A 21,548-nucleotide genomic window follows, 5' to 3' on the forward strand; every position below is an offset into this window, starting at 1 on the left:
ACCAAAGGAGAGTGCAGCTGGCTTGAGAAGGACCCTTCAGTTAAATCCCTCAAATGAGTACCCATTTGGCACATCAGAATTCAACTGCCAACTGCCATTCCTACTGGCCAAATTTGCAGCTCTCCACGGCAGTCTAAAGCATGCGAGGGCTGGGATTCCTTGACCTTGACAGTGTATCTGGATGGTTCTATGTCCCTCCTACTTGTCCAGGCTTTCCCCAGAGGACACCAACAAGCCAAAATCTTCAAATGTGCAAAGATAGGGTTGCTTCTTCAGGAACATATGACCAAGGAATTTGAATATTCTCATCTAGTATATTTGAGGAAAAAGCCATTCAAAAGTTTTGAAATTGCTGACAGATAAATGTTTTACTGATATATTTAGCACTCACTGCTCTGAATATAAATAAACAGAAAACAACATTTCCGGATGAGGAAGCAATGTGGAGAACGCTATGAATGCAATATTAATAAAAAGCACAGCCTGCTTTGAGGAAAGGAAAGGAGTAGGGCAGGCAAGATCCTTACCTTTCCCTTTGTAGTAATTAAATAATTTCTGATTTAGATAGTGTTGAAATGAATGATAGATTGGAAATAATTGTTTTGCATAATTAGGTTCATTGCCTCTGATTTGTCACATGCCAACACTGCACTGAATATTATCTCCAGCTCAGATTTTCCAGGAATATATTTAAGTACAACACATCTTGAACTTCTGCTGTCAATTCTTACTCCTGAAGATTCAGATAGCATTGCTAAGGATTCAGACATGTAGAAATAAGGAAGTAATGATTATACCCAAATGTATAGTTAAATAAAAGTTAACCATCACTGGCAGATCTAGAGTGGTAACTTTATCACCATTCCCTCATCCTAAATCTCAAAAAACATCTAAAGGAACTGCTTGGACTTCTACATGGTGACATGATCACAGGCATATGTGAGGATCCTCTTGTCACAAGCATTTACTTGGCATGAGGAACTTTTTATTAGTACTATTATTCATGGGGTCCTAACCAAGAGGTAAAGTCTACCTCTGTTGATATCATAATTTCAATCTGCTAATGTTAATGAATATATGATCATAAAATTATTAAGAATTTGAGTAGTATGCTGTATATTTTTCTTCCATCAGCATGCTGATGTTAAAACTATAAGTTCATGGTATTTCCCTGTGAAAATACTTGCACAAAATATAGTTGGATATTTAAGCATTATGCAGAGCATCAAAGGAGATAAGGTATTTTAAAAGGAGCATTGTTTCTTCTGTTGATCCATTGTGATCACATTTCAGTATCATGTGGATAGATACAGTTATAAGCTAGAAGAGAGACAAAAAGAATTGGGGGAAAGAAGAGAGGCCGAGGGATCTTCTACTACCCTTGCTTAAGAAGAATGCATCATGGGATCCATACTCACAAGATCTATTTACTTTGGGCAATTTTGAGAGAACAATTCTCAACACAACCACTTCTGGGAATATGTACTGAAATTTTACTAAGATGTATCTGCTAATTCAAAGAAAATGTACTTTTCTTTAGCAAAAATTTTCCATCACCATTATGGCCTATTTACAGTAGGTCTTAAGTACCATATACTATGCTATCATAAGAAGAGAAAAATTGCTGAAGAAATTCTGATTTGGTTAAAAATGTCATAGACGTCAAGGTCAAATGTTCTCATCTATTATGCTGGTAAAGAATAATTCCGGGAACTTGACCTTGACCAAGTCGAGGGCTCAAAACAGCAGAATGGAAAAACATAATCAAAACATGGATGAGCCAAAGGGAAAAACTGAACAACTTCCTGTGACACAGAAGACGTACATCCTGCAAGAATAATAGCTGTGTCCATACAACACTTCATGACCAATTTCTGCAACAGTTCTAGCATTAATACTTCAATTTTATCATGTATTTCTATTCTTCCTATTTCTCCTCTTCACATGACAAAGTTAATGGCTAGAGAATTCAGTCATTGGCAATTTTCATGAACAACATGATTTTGAAAGGGCTTCAAAGACACATGTGTGAAACATGAACACTTAGCTTCCAGGCTAAAGAAAGACTGTGGTGCTAGAAGCCTACAGAGTGTTAGAATTCCCATGTGACCTATGTAGTCACAGCTCCTGCAGACTAAGAACCCCCTCAGGAGAGCATGCAAGCTGACCTTGGACTGGGTCCAAGGCAGTTGCCGAATCAGATCTACCAACTATCATGGGACCACAGAGCCATCTCTTCACTGCCCTGCCCTGGATGCTGGGATGACTCCTGACTACTCAGCTGTGATCTTGGTGTGGGAGGAAAGAGGAAAGGGTTCAGTCCCAAGTCAGGAGAGAGGGAGGCACGTCAGGGGCTCAGAGAGCTGGGTAGACTGAACAGCAGGAGGGGCAGTAGGCCACGGCTATCCCTGGGTCCAGGTTGACACCATTCAATCCTGGCTGCCCTTTGCACCTGGACTGGTGTGTGCAAGCTTGATGGTCATGTTCACCATCAAGTTCTGTACATGAGACAGAGCTCAGGGTATCAAGGTATAATGGTCAAACTTCAAAGTAAACAGAAACATTAAGGCACTTTCTAATTTATTGGTTTTTTTTTTTTTGGTTTTTTTTTTTGTGTGTGTATGTGTGTGTGTCAGTGTTGCTCAAAGAACTTGAAATAAGGAGACATGAAGTTTGCCTATCATCTGTCTCTAATCAGCAGGGTGAACCAAGGCAAATAACCAAAATCCTTTGATACCAAGTTTCCTCAAGTGTGAAACAGAGATAATAATATATGCATCTGTATAGCCCAGGAGTTTGGAGGATTGAGACAAGAGAGATCATACACAAAAGTGTTGTGCAATTGATAAAGCAACTTAACAAATCAGGAGTTCTCATGCCATTTAATCTTAGCCTCAAGAAATGTTGTCAGCTCTTGCATATGTATCTTTTGATTTGAAAAAAAATCAAACACTTCTTAACATAAACCACCCAAATACAAAAACAACTAAATATTTAATTTTGAATTATTCTAAATGACCAAGAATTTTTTGATAATTTTGTTAAATATTATTGCAGACTGTAAATCTTATCCTTTTTCTTTTAAGAAAAAATTCTGTTGGATAATTCCAATGGATAATTGGAAAGAATGCAGGGATGCTAAAATAACCATGGAAAGGTAAAATTCTTTTTAGAAAGAAATAAGACATGAGTTAAAATCCTTCATGTTAATGATGATAAACACTTGCTAATCAAGTCGGAAGTCAGTGGCAGATGTGCAGGAAGATCCTGACGTGGAAAATAAAGATGAGTTTGAAGGGCTGAAGCTCAACTCGCTGCCTAGGCTGCCAATCTTACACACTGCATTTTCACTGGGTCAGAGAATCCAACAAACTGTGTTTACATTTGACCAACAAAATGTAACATTTATTACTTTTGGGATTATTTGCAACTACATTTCTATATGCTAGATTTTATGTGAATTGTTTATTTGTGCCAGTTAAACCATACTGATTCATTCATTCATTCATTCATTCATTCATTCATTCAACACACTTACAGAGTGCCCTGGGCAGCCCCCCTTGGAGATGAGGGCACCATGATGCTCAAGACAGAAGATGTCCCTAGCCTGGACAGTGAGTGAGTCCTCACATCCAGGCAGATGGGATAAGGGCACTGAGGGAGGTAGGGGGAGAGGAGACAAAGCACCAGGAGGGTAGGTTGTTTGGATACCAAGGTCAAGAAGGTTTTTTGAACATCCAGTGTTTTAACAGAGAACTACAGAAGGTGAGAGGCAGTCACACTGAAGGAACAGCTATATGTTTCTCAAAGACAGGAACTCAGCTGTGACAGCAAAGGACCTCTGTAGGAGACGCATTTCACAATATTTATAGAAGACAGTTTATTAGCGTCTTTTTTGGCACTGGGGGTTGAAACCAGGGTTTCTTTACCACTAAGCCACATCCCCAGCCTTTTTATGTTTTATTTCGAGACAGAGTTTCACAGAGTTGCCAATGCTGGCTTTGAACTTGTGATTCTCCTGTCTCAGTCTCCGGAGTCACTGGGATGACAAGTGTGCCCCACTGCACTCGACCTATGTTGCCTTTTAAAGGAAGTGCCAGTAAGTATGTGGACTCTTCACAGACTCATACTACAGCCGATTACAATGACTGAGCACCTTTTCTTTTTCTTTTTTTCTTTTTTTTTTGGTACCAGAGATCGAACCCAGGGGCACTTAACAACTGAGCCACAAACCCAGACCCTTCTTTTATTATTTTTTTATTTTGAGACAGGGTCTCAGTAGGTTGTTTACAGCCTCACTAAATTGCTCAGGCTGGCTTCAAACCTTACTATCCTAACCTACAATCCTCCCACCTCAGCCTCCCAAGCCGCTTGACACATTTCTTTTTAATTCAAAATTTCACAATCACACAAACCATATTTGTATAAAAAGAATTTGAAACATTCAGGGGTAGGTTGCACGTAGAAAATTGTGAGAACTGCCCAAGTTTTAGCTCTAACTACTTTTAAATTAGAATTTTAATTTCTTAGACTATGATTGTTTCTCAAGTCTTTGTTGAGTCTTCAAATGATCAACTGGGAATTTGTTGAAAATGTGAATTTCTGGATACAACCTCCCAGACATTCTGAGTGGGTCAGCCCAAGTAGAGTACAACAGTGCAAAATTTAATGAACACCCCGGGCCTTCTGATTCTAATGCAGGGATCAGGGGTCATGCCATTAGCTTCCCTGCCTCAGATACAGCAGAGAAGAAATAGTCTAAAAGAAAAATACACAAATAAAAAAACCTCTCAATTTATCATTTCTTAATTTATTCAAACCATCATTTCCTACCATGTCATGCCAGTTATTCTACTAAACAGAACAAAACAGGTCCATTCTGCTTTTCACGGGGACCCATTTATATTCTTGTATTTCTGTACTCTAAGATCTCTGACTCTGCTTTAATGAAAATTCACCTGCTTCTACAAAGAACTACAGTTGTGCATGTTTTCGTTTTGAAATATATGTATTAGATGGTTAAGGATGTTCTTGTCATTTAATCAAATTTGCCATTCTATTTTAAATGCTCATTTGCAGAGAAACAGAAGTAGCAAAAGAAGGGTCTAAATGACATTGTAGAAGTTAGGAGGCAGCCAGCGGGCGATGTGCATGTGAACAGGTAGCAAAGAGGTGTCTTTTCATTTCTGAGATAAAGAACTCTCTTCAGAAGAAAAAAAACTATTAATTCCTTGTGCTGTGAAGGAAAGACCAAAGTAGAATCTAGGAGTCCAGACTTTTTAAAAATTGCATGATGAGTTCATGCATCAATACTTCTTGATGGAACTACATCTGTGAAGGGTAAAAGAGAACTTTTGTAGAGAGGGGCACAGCCTGGCATCAGGGTGGACTTTCTCCTCCTTTGTCTCCATGGCAGGTCCTCCTCTGCTGGATCCCTGACTTGAGGGGTATGTTTTCTGGCGCTGTCAGCGTCACTAAGCAATGTGGCCAGGTGGCATGTCCTATGGAGGTACTTAGTCTCTGCTCTGTGATGGCTCTACTCTGTGATAGTTATTTTGTGGACTTTTAATTTCTTTAAAAAGTTTGGCTAGATGTCTGTTACCAGTACATTCCAGGGGAAAAAATGTATACCAGCATATAAACACTTAGAAATAGGAAAACTTACATAATTCTGGTTAGTGTTACCATCTCATAAGTGTGTACTAGCTACATTGATGAGAGATGCAAATATTATATCTTAGATCAGAGAAATACCTCATCATAATAAAATTTACCTCAAAAGAAAGCACATTTAGAAAACTACACTTCACGGTGCTATTTTGGGAATCTACATAAGGCAGTGAGACCACTGGCACTGAACTGAACTCTGTATGATATGATTTACTTGCTTTGTTATTGAGTTTTGCTTTTGACTTGAATCAAAATTCCAAAATCCACTTCTTACTTGAAGACTAAGAATTCACAAGCAAATTTTAGTATTTAAAGGACTCTAAAATACTTCCCCATGTCTCCTAAGTCAAGTTCAGGAGCTGAATTTCTTTAGCAAATAAGTACTAATTCACTTGACATGATTTTTCATATTGTTATAAATATGAAAACATATGGGCACATTACCTACATAGGATAAGAGTCATATTTCAGACTGATGTTAGGAAGGTATTAATTCATATGAATCTAATGATAATATTGTAGCCTAGTAAGTTCATTGTGATGATACAAAATCATTCTATGAAAACTCAGATTTTAGAAAAAAATGCCCTCCTCTTTCATAAATCCTAGATTTTCAAAGATTATAGTAACAGTACAACTTTGCTATCACAAAAACCTTGAATAATCATGTAGTCTCTGGCAGTACACAAAACACAGAGAATTAATTTGTTCCTGTGATTTTCTTGATGAGGTTTCCAATATGATTTATTATAATTATTGAACCTCATCATCCCTTTTACTAAGTGAATACTATAATCTATTGTGATTCAATCTATTGGAGGGAGAATTACATAATGGCTAAAATCACGGGTCAAGACGTGGCAGTTAACCGTGTTCCTGGCATTTCATCCCCTGTAAAGAGATTTTCCCCTTGTTCTTGAACTTTCTAACCATGAGCATTTCTTCCCAGACTTTTAGGAAAACAGTCTTCTTTTGTTTGATTCTTTTTGTGACAGGCAGGCATTTGGGAGAGAAGCGACAGTGGTAATGAACTGTGACCAGCAATGTGGACCCCACGTCTTTGCATTCACAGGCGGGACTTTTCCATTCTCACTTCCAGCCAGATGTTGCACTGCTTCCTTGTCCACCATGCAAAGAATGGTGCCGTGTCACAGCTCTGACATGATGGAGAGCTGTTTGTCTGAGATACTATCCACACGGTGAAATGCACCAGGTTGGTGGTGTGGCACCTGTTCCCATAAAATAACTCCTTTTGGTTTCAAATCTCAGGTCACACAGAGTTGCTCCAAATGTACTAGTCACACATGTCAGTGTTGCTCCAATTGCCATGTGCATAGGAATGCCCTGACTGAAATTCAGGCTCTGACTCAGTAGATTTGAGGGAAGGCCTGAAGTAGTGCATTTCTAATGAGCTCTCAGGTGAAGTTGGTGTTGCTAGTCAGGTTCAGAAGCCAGGACCCCCAGGTCCAGCTGTGAATATGTATCTGGTTGCTAGAGGACTTCAGTTTGGACACCACCTGAAGCCCTGGAAGCAGACACATCAGTGCCACAGTACCCTGACTTATGGAGTGGACAGAAGTAACACACAGGCAGAGTTCAGGGGTGCAGCTGGATGCTGGCCATGCAGGTGAGACCTAGCAAGAACCCACAACCCAGGTTCTGGATGCACATGCTGTGTGACCATGATGACATGTGAGCATCCTGGGCTGCTCTAGAGAGACTTGGCTCCAGGTGGCCAGGTTCACAGCAGGGGACTTACTAAGCAGGCAGTCTGGAGCAAGAGTCAGTTCCAGGGAGCAAAACATGTCTTTCCATCAGCAGGGTGGACTTTGGCCATGCTCTCAGTGTTCCTGGGGATCAGGATCTAGGTGCCCACACTGCTGCAGTGCACACACATGTAGGGCATGCCTGCTGCGTCTGCACCCTGAGAGGATCTGTGTGGCACTCAGCAGGGAGACTTTTCAAAGCATTTGATGTGTGGGGCCCACTCTAGACCAGGACCTCAGGGAAAGGCCCTGGAATGGAACAGTTCGGTCACTCTCCAAATGCTGCTAAGAAGTGACCTAGCTTGGACAACAATTTCCAAGTTGTTTTTTGTGGGGTAAGATGCAGGATCTTGAGGAGCACAGGTCAAGGTTTGGTTCTCAGCAGGCCCCTTATGCCTGAACTTCCTGGCACCCCCAGAAACACTTGTTCCTGGATTGCAGGGAGTGCCTGTTCCCTGGAGGCTTAGTTTCTGACGTGTGCGAGAAGAGCAGGAAAATCGGAGCAGGGTTTTGCCTCAGCAAGGTGCACACTGCGCTGCAATTAGCCTCTTACTGGGAAGTCCCTGGGAGTTCACAGGCTGCGCCCTGCAAAGACCACAGGGCATTCCCGCCTCTCTTCTCTTCCACAGGTCTCTGGAGAAGGTCTCTGTCCTGTGCAGTTAAACTTGTGAGGAGCGGCTGCGCTAGGGCTGGGGTTACCTGAGGTTCTCTAGTGGGTGTCTGCACGGAGCTCACGCTGACAACTGTGTCCTGTGAACTCTTGGGAATCTTTATAAAATAGCTTCTGACTGAAGTTGGTTGAAAGTTCACCAGAAAGACTCTACCTAGGCACCCCAAAACCTTCTCAGTGAGACTGGGTGCAATGAAATGGGGAAAGCATTGGATTTCAAATTGTAAAACTATTATTTCAGACTTGTAATTATACTATGTGGTCATCTGCATGTACGGAAGTTGAGTTATAGGGAGTTAATTTTCATGTGAGAGGGGGCTTGTATTTAAAATTTGCTTCAAAACACATCTCTTCACTGGATGGAGTGGACCAAGAGTTTAATGCTATTTTCTTATTGTCCTAATTAACTACTGATGCAAAACACCTTATGATTTGGTGCTTTATTAATTAGTCACTTCCCAGAGTTTTTAATGGCCAGGCTCATACTCACACAGATTCTCCTTTTTTTTTTTTTTAATCAACAAGGGAATAAAATTCAATGAGTGTTATTTTATTTCTTGACAGCTGCCTCTCAATACCCCATTAGTTCAATACTTGGAACAGTACATCTGGAGTCTGGCTTCTAGACCTCACTATTATGGGTAATTATGGATATTTCCATGGAAAGAACCCAGAACGAGCTGGTCCTCATCCATCCTTTTTTTTTTTTCCCCCGATTGAGATACAAACAGAACAAACAGGTTGAGACTCTTGCCCTGCTTCCACAGTGCTGATGGCTGAGGGAACTAGGGTTAAGTTTTCCTTTTAGATGATATGGCTTCTGCCCAAGGAGGCAGATGAAATCCTGACTTTATGGACAGGAGGAGGGTTTTAACCAGATGAAAGTAGGCTTCAGCATGCAGTTTTCTTCCTAAGTGGCTTGTAATATTTTGAAACAGACATAAATTAAGATGCTTTGCGTCTCAGCATCCTACACACAGTCTTTTCGCTCAGATTGTCTTAAATACATCATAGACAGGCTGCACAAATTCTCTTTCAAAAATCAGACATTTTGCTTCTAAAATGCAAACTTAAAATGCATTATCTCCGTATCATTTCTCTACAGCATTCTATGTTTCACCAACACCCACAGAGCGGGCTTGTGATAATTCCAGAACAAAAGTCACCATTAACTCTCAAAAAGAACCTATAGAGAGAAAATAACAAACTGCTTCCTAGATTAGTCAGTGTCTATATTTATATTTTATAACTTCTCTATCAACATTTTAACATTGTCTAATGAACAATTCTGGGGAGGCTTAAAATTTTCTTTTGATTCTTTTACTCTTAAAAGTTTTAATATGTGTGTATGTGCAAGTGTAGTTTAAAAGCCAATTAGTTACTAGGTTATGTATGTATAATCATCATACAAATACCAGTTATAATCTCTAAAACATTAGTTTCCTAATATCATACATGATTTATGAGACCAACCTATAACTAAATTCTCCCATATCATTTTTTAAATGTTGTCTTTATTCAAGGAAGATACACTAACCCAACCGTTGGGACAAAACCCTCATGATGTGAGGAATACTTTTCTAATACACTACTCTACTTCCAGTAGAGAACAAACGCTACCTGTTTGCAAGAAGACTATGAACCTGAATGTTTGTGGCTATGTGAATAATAGTAAGTTAACTGAGTGCTGGGGTCTGAATGTTTGTGTTTGCCCCAAAACTGTTATGTTGCAATCTAACCCCCATGTCAAGGCACTCTGGAAGGCAATGAGGTCATGGGTGCATGGCTCTCACTAATGGGATTTGTGCCCACGTAAAAGACGCCCCAGAGAGACCTTCTGCCACTTCCACCATGTGAAGACACGGCAAGAAGGCACCATCTATGAACCAGAGAATGGCCCTCACCAACACCAAATCTGTCAGCATCTTGAACTAGGACTTTCTGGCCTCCAGAACTGCCAACATCCACTGCCTTTAAGTCATGCAGTTTATGATATTTTGCACAGCAGCTCAAATGGACTAAGACACAAATGTGGAGAAGAGTGTGCCCTGGAGGAGACTGCAGTATTACTTGTTTCTCACTAGCTGAGCTTAAGACTCGAATGAATACGTGTGTGTGTGTGTGTGTGTGTGTGTGTGTGTGTTTATGAGAGAGAGAGAGAGAGAGAGAAAGAGAGAAAGAGAGAGAGAGAGCAAGATCCTAAAGAGAAACAAACTGCCCTTCTTTTTTATATCAGCCAGAAAAGAAAGAAAAGTGTACCTCCTCAGGCTTTGACTTCTCCACCATGTGCCAGTCCATGCACAGAGAACTAAGGCTGAAGTCAGAAACTTCAGGAAAGGCACATGCCATTCAACGTTCAGCATAGGCTCCCCCTCTGTAATAACCTAGCACTTTCCTGCCCAGGGCCCATGCAGGACCCTGAACAAGGAAGAATCAGCGCTTTAACTCTGAGTATATCTGCATATCAAGCAGAAATCAGAGGGGCCTCCTTAACCGCACTCCATGGTCAGAATTATTAATGGTCTTCTTTGGATTCCCTCCGCCGTTCTCCTGTGGGTTTGTGGAAGAGCCACAGGACATGGCATGAGGTCTGCACCAGGGAAGAGCTGCTGCCCATTTGTAAGACTCTCACTTCCACAGAGCTACCCAGATCCACTTGTAGGGTTACTCGCTCCCTCAGGGAACCTGTGGCATTCCATGGACTGCTTTCTGGTCACCGTGAATGCTGCAGTGGAGACCTAGGAAAGGTAAAAGTTCACTTTCCAAGGAACTGTGGGACTCAGAGGTGAGGAGGCAGGCGTTTGCTGTTGCAGATGTTCAACACCCATGGAGTCATGCTTTTTGTCAACTATTGCTAATTTATAAACATTTTGCTCACTTTAGGGAGAATCTGGAATCTCTGTATTCACTCTTTCTTTGTACTAACAACGACTTTTGGTTTTCCTGGGCTGTAACAGTTTTATCCACTAGCTAGCTTTACAATAGTTGACCCAACCATGAGCTGAAATCTCTGGTGGGAAGCTCGGAAATGCGCAGTGGGCTGGCGAGCTGCCCTCCAGAAGCCCAGGTGCCCACTCGTTTAAGTGCTCTTACACTTTTGATTACAAGAGAATTCAGGATCTTTCTTCTCTCTGTCAAGGTTGCTGCTTTGGTAGTACATGACACAATAAATGTGTGCAGATCTATTGGGGATTAGCCTTTAGAGATTTCAGACCTACGATTTTAGTCAGTCAACAGTGGATGTGTGTGCGTGCTCATGTGCACACGCATGTGTACACGTACTTGTATATGCAACTGTACTTTACCCTCAGCTCCACATTGACATTACCTTCAGAGGCAGCGTCCCGAAGGGAGGGAGGAGCCCCACTACCCTCCGCAACCTCACCCATTGTTGGGGGCTCAGGATCCAGCCATGAAGACACTGTCCTGGCAGTCAGTTGACACAGGGCTATGTGTGTCCCTGAGTCCCTCTCTTCCCCTCCTGTGGTTTGCTTCTGTCATTCTGGATTGAACATAAAAGCAGTTCTCAACAGAATACTGGTTCTCATCTGCAGCCCTGAAGAGAAAAAGGCCCTCTGAGTTCAGCACTAGCATTGGGTTTTCATCCTGTGGCCATCTCTCAAATACGACAGAGGAAACAGGCTGGGAGTTGCTCACTGTAGTGTCCCCGAATTGGCCCCAGGCTACCCATTCCTTCTCATTCCTTCCCATTCCTTCTCAGTGTTCTCAGGTACCCTCACCTGCTTCCAGTCTCTAGTGCCTCAGATACTCATTGACATATTCTTGGGACCCTTAACCCAGTGACAAAAGCTTCTATGGACTTCTAGATTATGTATTATTTTTAAAAATGTCTCCTTGGGGCTGGGGTGGTGGCTCAGTGGTAGAGCACTTGCCTGGCACGTGTGAGGCATTGGGTTCCATCCGCAGCACCACACCAAACTGGATGGATGAAATAGAGGTATTGTGTCCATCTACAACTTAAAAAATTTTAAAAAGTCTCCTTACTTAACAAAACAAAACAAAACATGATAGGATACTGCTATGGTTTGGATGTGCTTTGTCCCTCAGGGTTCATGCTGGAAGTTTGGATTCCAGTGTGGTGGTGGTAAGACGGTGGAGACGCCAAGTCCAGGGGCCTAGAGAGCATTTAAGGTAATTAGGTCACTGTCCTGGGAAGGCGCTAATGTAGTTCTTGTGGGAGTCCAGTTAGTTCTTAGGAGAATGAGTTGTGGTAAAAGAACAAACATGACCCTGAGGTGCTCTGCCTTCCTGGCTTATCATGTGATTGCTCCCTCTTGAATGTGTCAAGATGTTATCTGCCACATTGTGACTCAAAGAGATGAGACCCCCAGTCTCAGACCTTCAGCTCAAAACTCTAAGCCAGATAAATTTCTTTCTGTAGCAGTCTCCAGCTTTCAGTTATTTTGTTATAGCAACAAAAAATGTATTGAGGCAAATAAAAATTTCTGTTTGAGGCAACTCAGTGCCTCCCCAAAGTGGTCACACCTCCTCAGAGGCACTCTTCCCACTGGGATGTGCCTTTCCTCTGGGGATTCATCAGGCCCCTGAACCCCTTTCATTGCCCGTGTCATGATTACATGACTTAAGAGCAACTTCTGCAGCACTGTCATTCCTAACCTCCTTCAGGTCAGAAGAGACCCTTTAAGTCATGGGTTCCATTTATTTATATTTGACTTCCCATTAGAGCCTGATGCTGTGCGTGTCCATAATAACAAGAATTTTAAAGAGTCCTTTTAACATCTGTGTAAACTGATGGGCAGGCACAGTCTCACGTGATCTTTGTAGACACTGTATAATTGTGGAAGTATTGAGTGCGCAGCCCCTGAAAGATTGCCTGACACAAAACAGTTGCTCAGTGAATACCTGTTGACTTGAACCAAACTGTCCAAGGTCACAGAGCTAGGAGGTGACAGAACTAAGACAACCATGCGCCTCTGTCTAGCCCCTCAGTCTGTGGAGCTTGGGGGTATGCAACAACAGCCTCTACTTCCCTGTGTGCAGTTCAACAAGTTTCTTTTCCTTTTTCTGTGCTTAGATACTGAAATGACCCTGAGTGTTTAGGACGTGCCAACATGCACAGCTCACTGTGTGTGCTGAGTCCCCATCCCCTGCCGCCCAGCTGGGCTCTTTCCTGGGACCTGTCTTCCTTCCCTTCTAATCAGTGCCTGTTCTTTTCTCTTGTTTTACGTTCTTGTTTAGTTGTACTACGTTCTCTACATACGGTGACTTTCTAGGACAGTGTGCACAGGAGATGGGCTTTGTGATTACCTGCAAGGCTGCAAATATTTGATTCTCCCTTTTTGGTGGATAATTGGCTGTGTTTAGATTTGGGGTTGAGAATTACTTTGCCCCAAAGCTTTGTGAGCCACTCCTTGTTCTCTGCCATCCAATATTATGCCTGCTGATCCGGTGGAGTCCGTTTTACTTCTCTCAGAGATCAAAAGGTCTTTTATCTTGGTGTCTGAGATTTCATGATGTAGAATAAGGAATCTTTCCTACTCCAAGCAGAGGGTATTTCCAGGAAGACACGTTCCCTGAGGAATTCCTCTGCCTGCCTTCTTTGATAACTGCCTCTCCCTATCCTTTCTCTGAGACTCCAGTAACACATCCGATCTGGGGACTTGTCCTTTATGGTGCTTCTTGCATTATTCTCACATTTTCTGTCTCTTTCCCTTTGTGTTCTACATTCTGAGTGATTTCTTTAACAACTTTCTAGTCATTCTATCATTTTTAGCTTTGGCAGTTACATTTTTACAGCTTAGAAAGATTTTTTTGTTGTTCTTTGATCCTTTTGCATACCATCCCAGTTATTATTTAATGAACTCGAGATTCTCCTAAATCCTACTCAATACAGAACCTAAAGGTTTTGCTTATTTCTTTTAATCTGTTCCATTCCATAAATTACCTCTGTTTCTTCTGAGAGACAATTTAGTTTTCTATTTTGGTCTCTCTCTTTCATGCCACTAATTCCATCTCAGTCCTTAGTAATCCTTTCTAATTTATCACATTGAGGAAAGAAAAACTGGTAGCAGCTTCTATTCAGTGTGAACACAGGCGCTTCCTAGCGGGCACTGTCCCAGTTATCACTTACCACAGGGAGGGCAGGGTGAGTGAGCTGACCATGTCCTTCAGAGAGGGTGGGTGGACGAGCAGCCCAGGCCCCTGCCATCCCACCTCGGCCTGCACGGCATGAACTTCAACCAGGCTGCCAACATCCGGGTCAGAAGCCTAACTTTCTCAGACGGTTTGTGCAGTTTCTTCAAGAGAACACACCTGTGTTCACCTTGGATAGAAACTGGTTACGGTTTGCCATTTTGGTAGAAGAGGGGACATGAACAGGAGGGGTACCAACTTAGAATCATCTCAAACACTGGCTTTTAAGTCATCCATCCACATCCAGTTCCATAGCTCTCCCCAGAAACCCCAGCTCGACTCCGACCCTTGAGCTTCTGTTTATCAGAAAATTCTTAACTTCTTGGTGACACTCAACACTCATTCTCCATGTCCTTCTCTCTTTAGTGACTTCATTCCCAATTGTTTTCCTCTACTTGTAATTTGGGGTGGGATCTGAGAAATACAGGCAGCAAATGAGTGGCAGAGAGTGTTAGGTTGAACCAATATTTAAGATATCTTTTCACCTTTTTTTTTAGTTTACATTTTCCCAGTTAAATTTAGAGTGCAGTTGAAACCATATAAATATCAATACAATTGGCAAGGCTTTGACAGAATTCAACATAAAGATACCATTTCCCTACAAAAGAACAACAATAAAAAGATGTGCCTACTTCATTTTAATTGATGTGGTTGCTACAGGGTAGGAAGGTAGGTAGGTAAGTATTAATTTTCTGAAAATCAAACAAGAAAGAAAGATACCAAGAAGGCCCCTTGGGTCACCCAGCAATCTAGATTCTTAGTTCCAGCCTCCAGTCACTGGCTTGCTGTAAGATGTTAGAAAGGGCACTCTTCCTGCTACAGTTTGACCTGGACAGTGAGTGGACAGAAATGAGATGCTAAGGTAAGTGTGGTGCAGATGCCGTGCGATGCGAATTTATAGAGGTCATGCTGATGACGGCTCCTGGGAGTTTTGGAGCTCTGAATGAAGGACATTGGAAAGAACTTGGCATATCCGTAGAAGGCAGGGTTTGCTGAAGAGATTTCAGGGTCCACCTGCCTGGAGGGTGGGGAAACCAGGAGAGATGAGAGATCAGAAAACAGGTTCCCTACTATAAAATGGGGTGCAGAATGCTAGAAGGTAAATGGCTGGAAGAATAGATGTTGGTGGGAGAGGGCCGGATTGGGCACCAGCCTGCATTCCCCCAAATAAACTGGGGTGCAGGAGAGATACCTGTTCAACATGATTCAAAAGATGGCCTGGTCCCAGCGGCTCAGGAGGCTGAGGCAGTGGGATTGTGAGTTCAAAGCCAGCCTCAGCAAAAGCGAAGTGCTAAGCAACTCAGTGAGATCCTGTCTCTAAATAAAATACAAAATAGGGCTGGGGATGTGGTTCAGAGGTCAAGGCCCCCTGAGTTCGATCCCTGGTAACCCCCACCCCCCATCATAAAAAAGATGGGCTGGGCACAGGCTGGTCCTATAGGGCAAGGGCTTCTGGGGAAGGGGTGAGGCCGAGACACCTGGCCAGTGGACATGCAGGGGTCTCTGTGCTGGGAGAGCTCCCCAGATATGTCTTGCTCCAAAGAGCCTCTGAAAACTCCAGCCGAGAGAGTCAGCCTTAACCACCTGTGAAGGAAGGCTGAGGGACAGATAGTACCCTGGTAAAACGAAGCTGGGGTTCATTTTACTTTTGCTCTCTGTTTTTCTTTCTTTTTGATTTAAGGTGATAGTGGAGCAGAATGTTCAGGAGTGTTCGAGTGCTTGTCATGGGCAGGGAAAGGTAAGCTGCAGGACATTTAAAGGAGCCCTGGGGGCTGGCGCCACCTAGCCTGCTGACCACATCCCAGAGTGCTACACAGGCCAGCTGGTCGCCTGCGCTGGTGAGGTTCTCTCTGAGAGCCTGACAGCAGAGCCTGCAAAGCTTTCATCCAGGACCGGCATTGGTTGCTTTTCTTCCTTACAAGGCACCCGGAAGCCTTCACAAGGCAGGCAATGGATCTGAAATCTCCACGGATTCAGAATTCAGGGTTCAGAGTGCACCATCCACTCTAAACACTGAGTTGTAGGTCTCTCTGGCTGGAGGTGGACATGCCTAGACCAAATAACCCTCCATATTAGGCCCTAAAATTTTAGTTGAAATCATGGGTTAAGAGCTGACAGTTCATTCTCTTCATTTTTGCATCAAGTAGGCATTCTGATGTTTGACAACTTTAATTCATATTTACAACTCAGATTGCCATTTCTAACAGGATTAATTTTGCTCTAAACTTAGAAAAGAAAGAATCCTATCATTGTCTTTAAAAACCAAACAAAAATTGGTACTGAGGTCATGCTTGATAGAAGGTTGACATGTTTCTGAAATGCTTCTGCTTTCTTCAAAGTCACCAGCTATTTAAATACTTTACCACTCACATCCAATTTCTGCACCCTTGGTGTTGTTCTTCACTGACACGAAAATATGTTCCACATATTCATTTACCATATACATTTAAGAGTATGGAGAGTCTGGACTGAAAGTGATCTAAGTTCACATCACAATTCCAGACAAGAAAATCAGGGCAAGGAACAAGCTGCTGACTCGGCTTTCACATCCGTGGGATGGGGGCACAGTACACACTTACCTCATGAAATGGTTGGGGACCCTGTGAGACCCAGTTTGCAAGTTTCTGGCACAGAGCCTGGCGCACACGAATGTTTTACATTTCCGTGTGTTTTTGACATAATTTTATTCATTATTAATATTTAATATATTCACTCATTAAAATGAATACATTTAACTTAATTTATAAAACATGAAATCAGGCAACCTGTTGGCCCAGAGACCAACATAAAAAGTAGGTTACATCCTTTATCTAGCCTTCTTCCTCTCCCTTTTTTTATTTATTTATTTGTTCATATTTTGGTACCTGGGATTGAACTCAGGGGCACTCAACCACTGAGCCACCTCCCCAGCCCAATTTTATATTTTATTTAGAGACAGGGTCTCACTATATTGCTTAGGGCCTTGCCGTTGCTGAGGCTGGCTTTGAACTCGTGATCCTCCTGCCTCAGCCTCCCAAGACGCTGGGATTACAGGCATGGGTCACTGTGCCTGGCTTCCTCTCCCATTTTTAAGTGATTGTTGAATTTTCCCATTTCATAGCAAGTGAGTGAGAGTTTAGTAAATACATCTGGAAGTAGAATAGGGCCACCGCAATGGCTTTCTGTTTCCCTGCCCCCTTTTGTATTTTCACTCTGTACATCCATCTTCCACACCACTCTGAGAAATTTCTAACATGCAAATGGAGTCACGTCAGTACTTTGAGAAAAGAGGACACTACGATCCCTCTAGTGTGGACCCACCAGTCACAACTCCCCCATGCCTCTGTCTCTCACAAGCCCCTACCACTCTTCTGTTCAAGAAAGATGGATTGTGATGGGCTGACAGACCTGACTCCATGAGAATGTTCTAGGTCAGACTCTAAGGGAACTGACGAAACAGACTCCATTTTGCTCTGAGACTCCATGTTATGTAGGAAATAAGCTTCTCCCATGGGAACACCCCCACTCTGTGCCCATCATCAGTTACTTGGTGTGACATGTTTAATAATATACAATGGCAACTCCTAGGTAGTGAAGAATTACTCTCTTTTGATTCCTATTGCTCCTAAACAATGTACCATGTGAACAGTGATTGTGTGGATATTAGTAACCATTCTTTAGTTTGTACCTGGGTAAGAGTCATTTTGACCCACTTCCCCATCTGTCGATGATCTCATGATGTTAGTTTGTAATTTCAAATCATAGCAACAGACACTTATGATTGATGTGATTTTTGGTATAAGAACCCCTACAACCCTGTGGTCGGGGTTGTTCTCCCAATAGCCATTTTTTGGGGCATTGTGTGAGACAGTCAACCGGCCGGCTTAAACAAGACTCTCAAATTTGGACTTCTCAGTGGTGATCGGTCTGTTCTTAAGTTGCGCCCCATAACAGGATTTGCTGGTCATCTCTCCTCTGCCCCTTACCGCTTACACACCTCAACTTTCTGGACTGGTTCCAGCTACCTCTCTCATCAGCTGCTTCTTTTCAGCTCAGCTCTGGGGCTGCACCTGAAGCAAGCACGCTGGGCACACCTGGATCCTCAGCAAGCACCCACACCTGGATCCTAGTAAGATGCTTCCTCAGTAATGAACCTCTGTCCCAGTCTGGTTGGTTTAAAATGGAAATTGGGTCTTTTGGACACAGGGATGATGCCTCCCTCATCTTGTAAGCCCAAAGCAGAAAGTAGCATGTTTGGGGACTCATGAATCTGCTTAGGGTTGAAAGCAAAAGTGGATAACTTTTTTTTTTTCCTCACACACCCGAGGTAGGTAAACATTGCCCCCCCCAAAATGTTAACTTTTACTGAAACATGAAATGTACACACTTTACATTCATGACCTTATTTTTTTCTAAATCATGAGTAGATGCGTCGTAACCCTCTCTATAATGAAACAATGTCAAACGAGTGTGTAGGAGGTGCATCTGACATTAGGGGGGCTCCCACAAGGTCAAGTGGATTTCCACCCAGGCACCACTGTTTGATGAAAAGAAATGCTATTGAAAAGAAAAAGAAAAACTACCGAGAGATCTTTGACTCCAGTGATTGAGAAATTACACTTTTCTCACTTGAGGCTTCATCTCAAGTGTGGTGTTTCCCCAGAGAGTTAGAAGTCTGAAATCTCCAGTCAGACTTTATAAAGTCAGGCCATCAAAAAGAGCTACCAGAAAATATGGGTGTGTCAGCGCTCCTATGCAACTGATGACTGAATTCCTCAGACAGAACTTCTACTCTCTGGAGATGCTAGAGCTAGACAAAGCAAGTTCTTGGAAAAACCTCTGGCCTGCACATCCAACTCAGCCTGACCAGTGTTTGATTCTGACAGACAGCCATCCCAGGTTCAAGACTGAGATCTCGGGACTTACCACCATCATCCCCCAACACACCCGGCGCCCTCTGCAATACCACCCAGCAGAGTCCATGGCAACTCCACCCTTCTGGTGGTGGGCTGGAGGCATCCAATCCCCATTCCCTCGCCAGCATCACCTAGTCCATGAGATGATTCTATAGCTCCACATCCACATGCATGCACATTTGCACCTCTTCTCATCACCCCAACAAAATCGCTTTGGCCCACCCCATAATCACCTCTTGCTCAGGTCACTGCAACTGCTTCCAACTTTTATCCTTGATTTTGCTGTTGACAGTCAAATCTCTTAATGCAGCAGCCAGAGTGAGCCAGTTACAAACTATGTGAGACTGTGTCACTCTCTACTCCAATCATCAGTGGCTCCCATGGGTGTAGCAGAGCCAGCCTCCTTAAGTCCTCAGCAAGACTTTGCAGGCCTTCCGGATCTGGCTTTCCAGCCCCATCCCGAGGCCATCTTTCTGACCTCATAGCACTATCACATCTTCACCCATGCCCCACCCCCATGTCTTTTGCAAACACATCAGACAAACTGCCATTTATGAGCCTTCTAACTTATTTTTCCTTTGGTTCAGATATCCATAGGGCCAGCTCACTCACCTCCTCAGGACAGACTCAAAAGTTACCTTCACATTAGAGCCATCCTACAAGACCACACATCCTTGGCCACACAGTCATGAGTATTTATTCGGGTGATATTTTCCCCAAGGCTAGAGATTTCAGTTGATACTGTATCTCCAGGGTCTACTTCAATGGTAATACATAAAAGACACATGATAAAAATTATGACATAAATGAACCATTAGGGAAAGTCACTGTCTGTCATGCATTCACACTTCCTAGTTAGCAGTGACAGATCTCCCAAATCACAATCCTATAAACCCCAAATTTGTTTTTCAATCGCAACATAATTGGGCTCTTTCAATTAGCAAATTGGGTGGCTCTGAGCTTGATACTGCCTGGAATGCTCTCAAGCACACAGAATGGGGTGAAGGCATGGAGTCTGAAGGCTCCAAAGTTCCTGATATCATAAATACCTCAGTACATTACCCAGGCTTCTCCTGTCCAACAAACGTTCTTATGCAAACTAAGTGCTTACCCATGTTATGGGAAAATTTTCAACTAAAAAACAACCAGCAGCAATTCGCATGAAAAAAAAACTTTAAACACTTTAAAGTATATGTTAAATAAATAAATGCAAACATTTAAAATGCCCATTGTAGCTCTAAAATTAAGACTCTTCAATGGCATATTGGATTTTTTTTTTTTTCTCACCAGGTAGCAAAAATGAGATATGGCCAGAAAATTTGAGGAACAGATGGAAATGTGGAGAGAAGTGAAGGCACATGGGGATGTGCTGGTCAACTGGAATTCTCTTTCTGGCCAAAAAAAAAAAAAGCTTCCTTACCCATAACCAACCTACCACACACACACACTGGCACGTGCAAAGACATACACTTGAATACTCACAGACATACACGAATACACACATACGTGTGCATAGCCACATTAAACCTTTTGAGACACCCATTGCAGACAATAAAGCACAAGCTATTTTCACAATGCAAACCTTCTAACCCCTCTTTCAAGTCAATGATATAAGGAGCTTGGCTCTATGCTACGCCATTCCCACTCCCTCATCCTCTCCTCCAGACTCCATATAATCAGCCATATAGCCACACTCCCTATTTTCACTCACATGGTAGAGTGGAATATGCAAAAATCTACCACACATAACCAGAGGGCAGAAGACAGGAAAGCTGAGACTCCTATTTCTTTCACCAGGTAAGTGCAGGAAATGAAATGGTCTTCATAAGTCTCCTGGACTCCCCAAGCTTCTCTTCCCCTCTCTGGTGGCTGCGATGGCTGACAGGGTGTCATCTCTTACAGTTGTTCCACCTTCACTCTGCTTGATAAGACCTATCAAATTATTTTATAAACTTACATAAACAAAGTTTTGGCACCTGTTTTCTAGGTCCTTCTTCCAACCAGAATGCTAGTCCTGAGTCTCTACAAACAAATTTTGGTACTGGCACTGGATTGGTATTAATGATTGTTTTCCTCCAAAATTCTATTCTATGGGGACAGGCTGTGAGTGAGAGGGACTATTTTCAGTTCAGTAAACATACCTAGCATAATTTGGGGACAGCAAATACCAGGAGGCATCCTGTTAAGTCAGGTCAGTCCACACTGGCAATTACTGTGCTGAATTAAAGAAGCCTTTGGCCACCTGCCTTGTGCCTGCAACAAGTTCCTTTTTTATCCTATTTATCTTCACAGTCATCTATTTGTGTCAAGAAAGGAAACATACGAGCACAGCATCTGTTACTCGAGTGACACAATTACCAAATACTTCTATAA

The 21,548-nt window shown here is 42.6% G+C and overlaps 1 protein-coding gene across 4 annotated transcripts in view; it reads right to left on the bottom strand.

The window, feature by feature from the left end:
- Positions 1-21,548, bottom strand: part of Ctnnd2 (catenin delta 2) — an 856,033-nt gene that overhangs the window by 355,166 nt on the left and 479,319 nt on the right. The gene's annotated exons all lie outside the window — the stretch shown is intronic.

The sequence above is a fragment of the Sciurus carolinensis genome, chromosome 6, assembly GCF_902686445.1.
Source record: "Sciurus carolinensis chromosome 6, mSciCar1.2, whole genome shotgun sequence".
Taxonomy (NCBI): domain Eukaryota; kingdom Metazoa; phylum Chordata; class Mammalia; order Rodentia; family Sciuridae; genus Sciurus; species Sciurus carolinensis.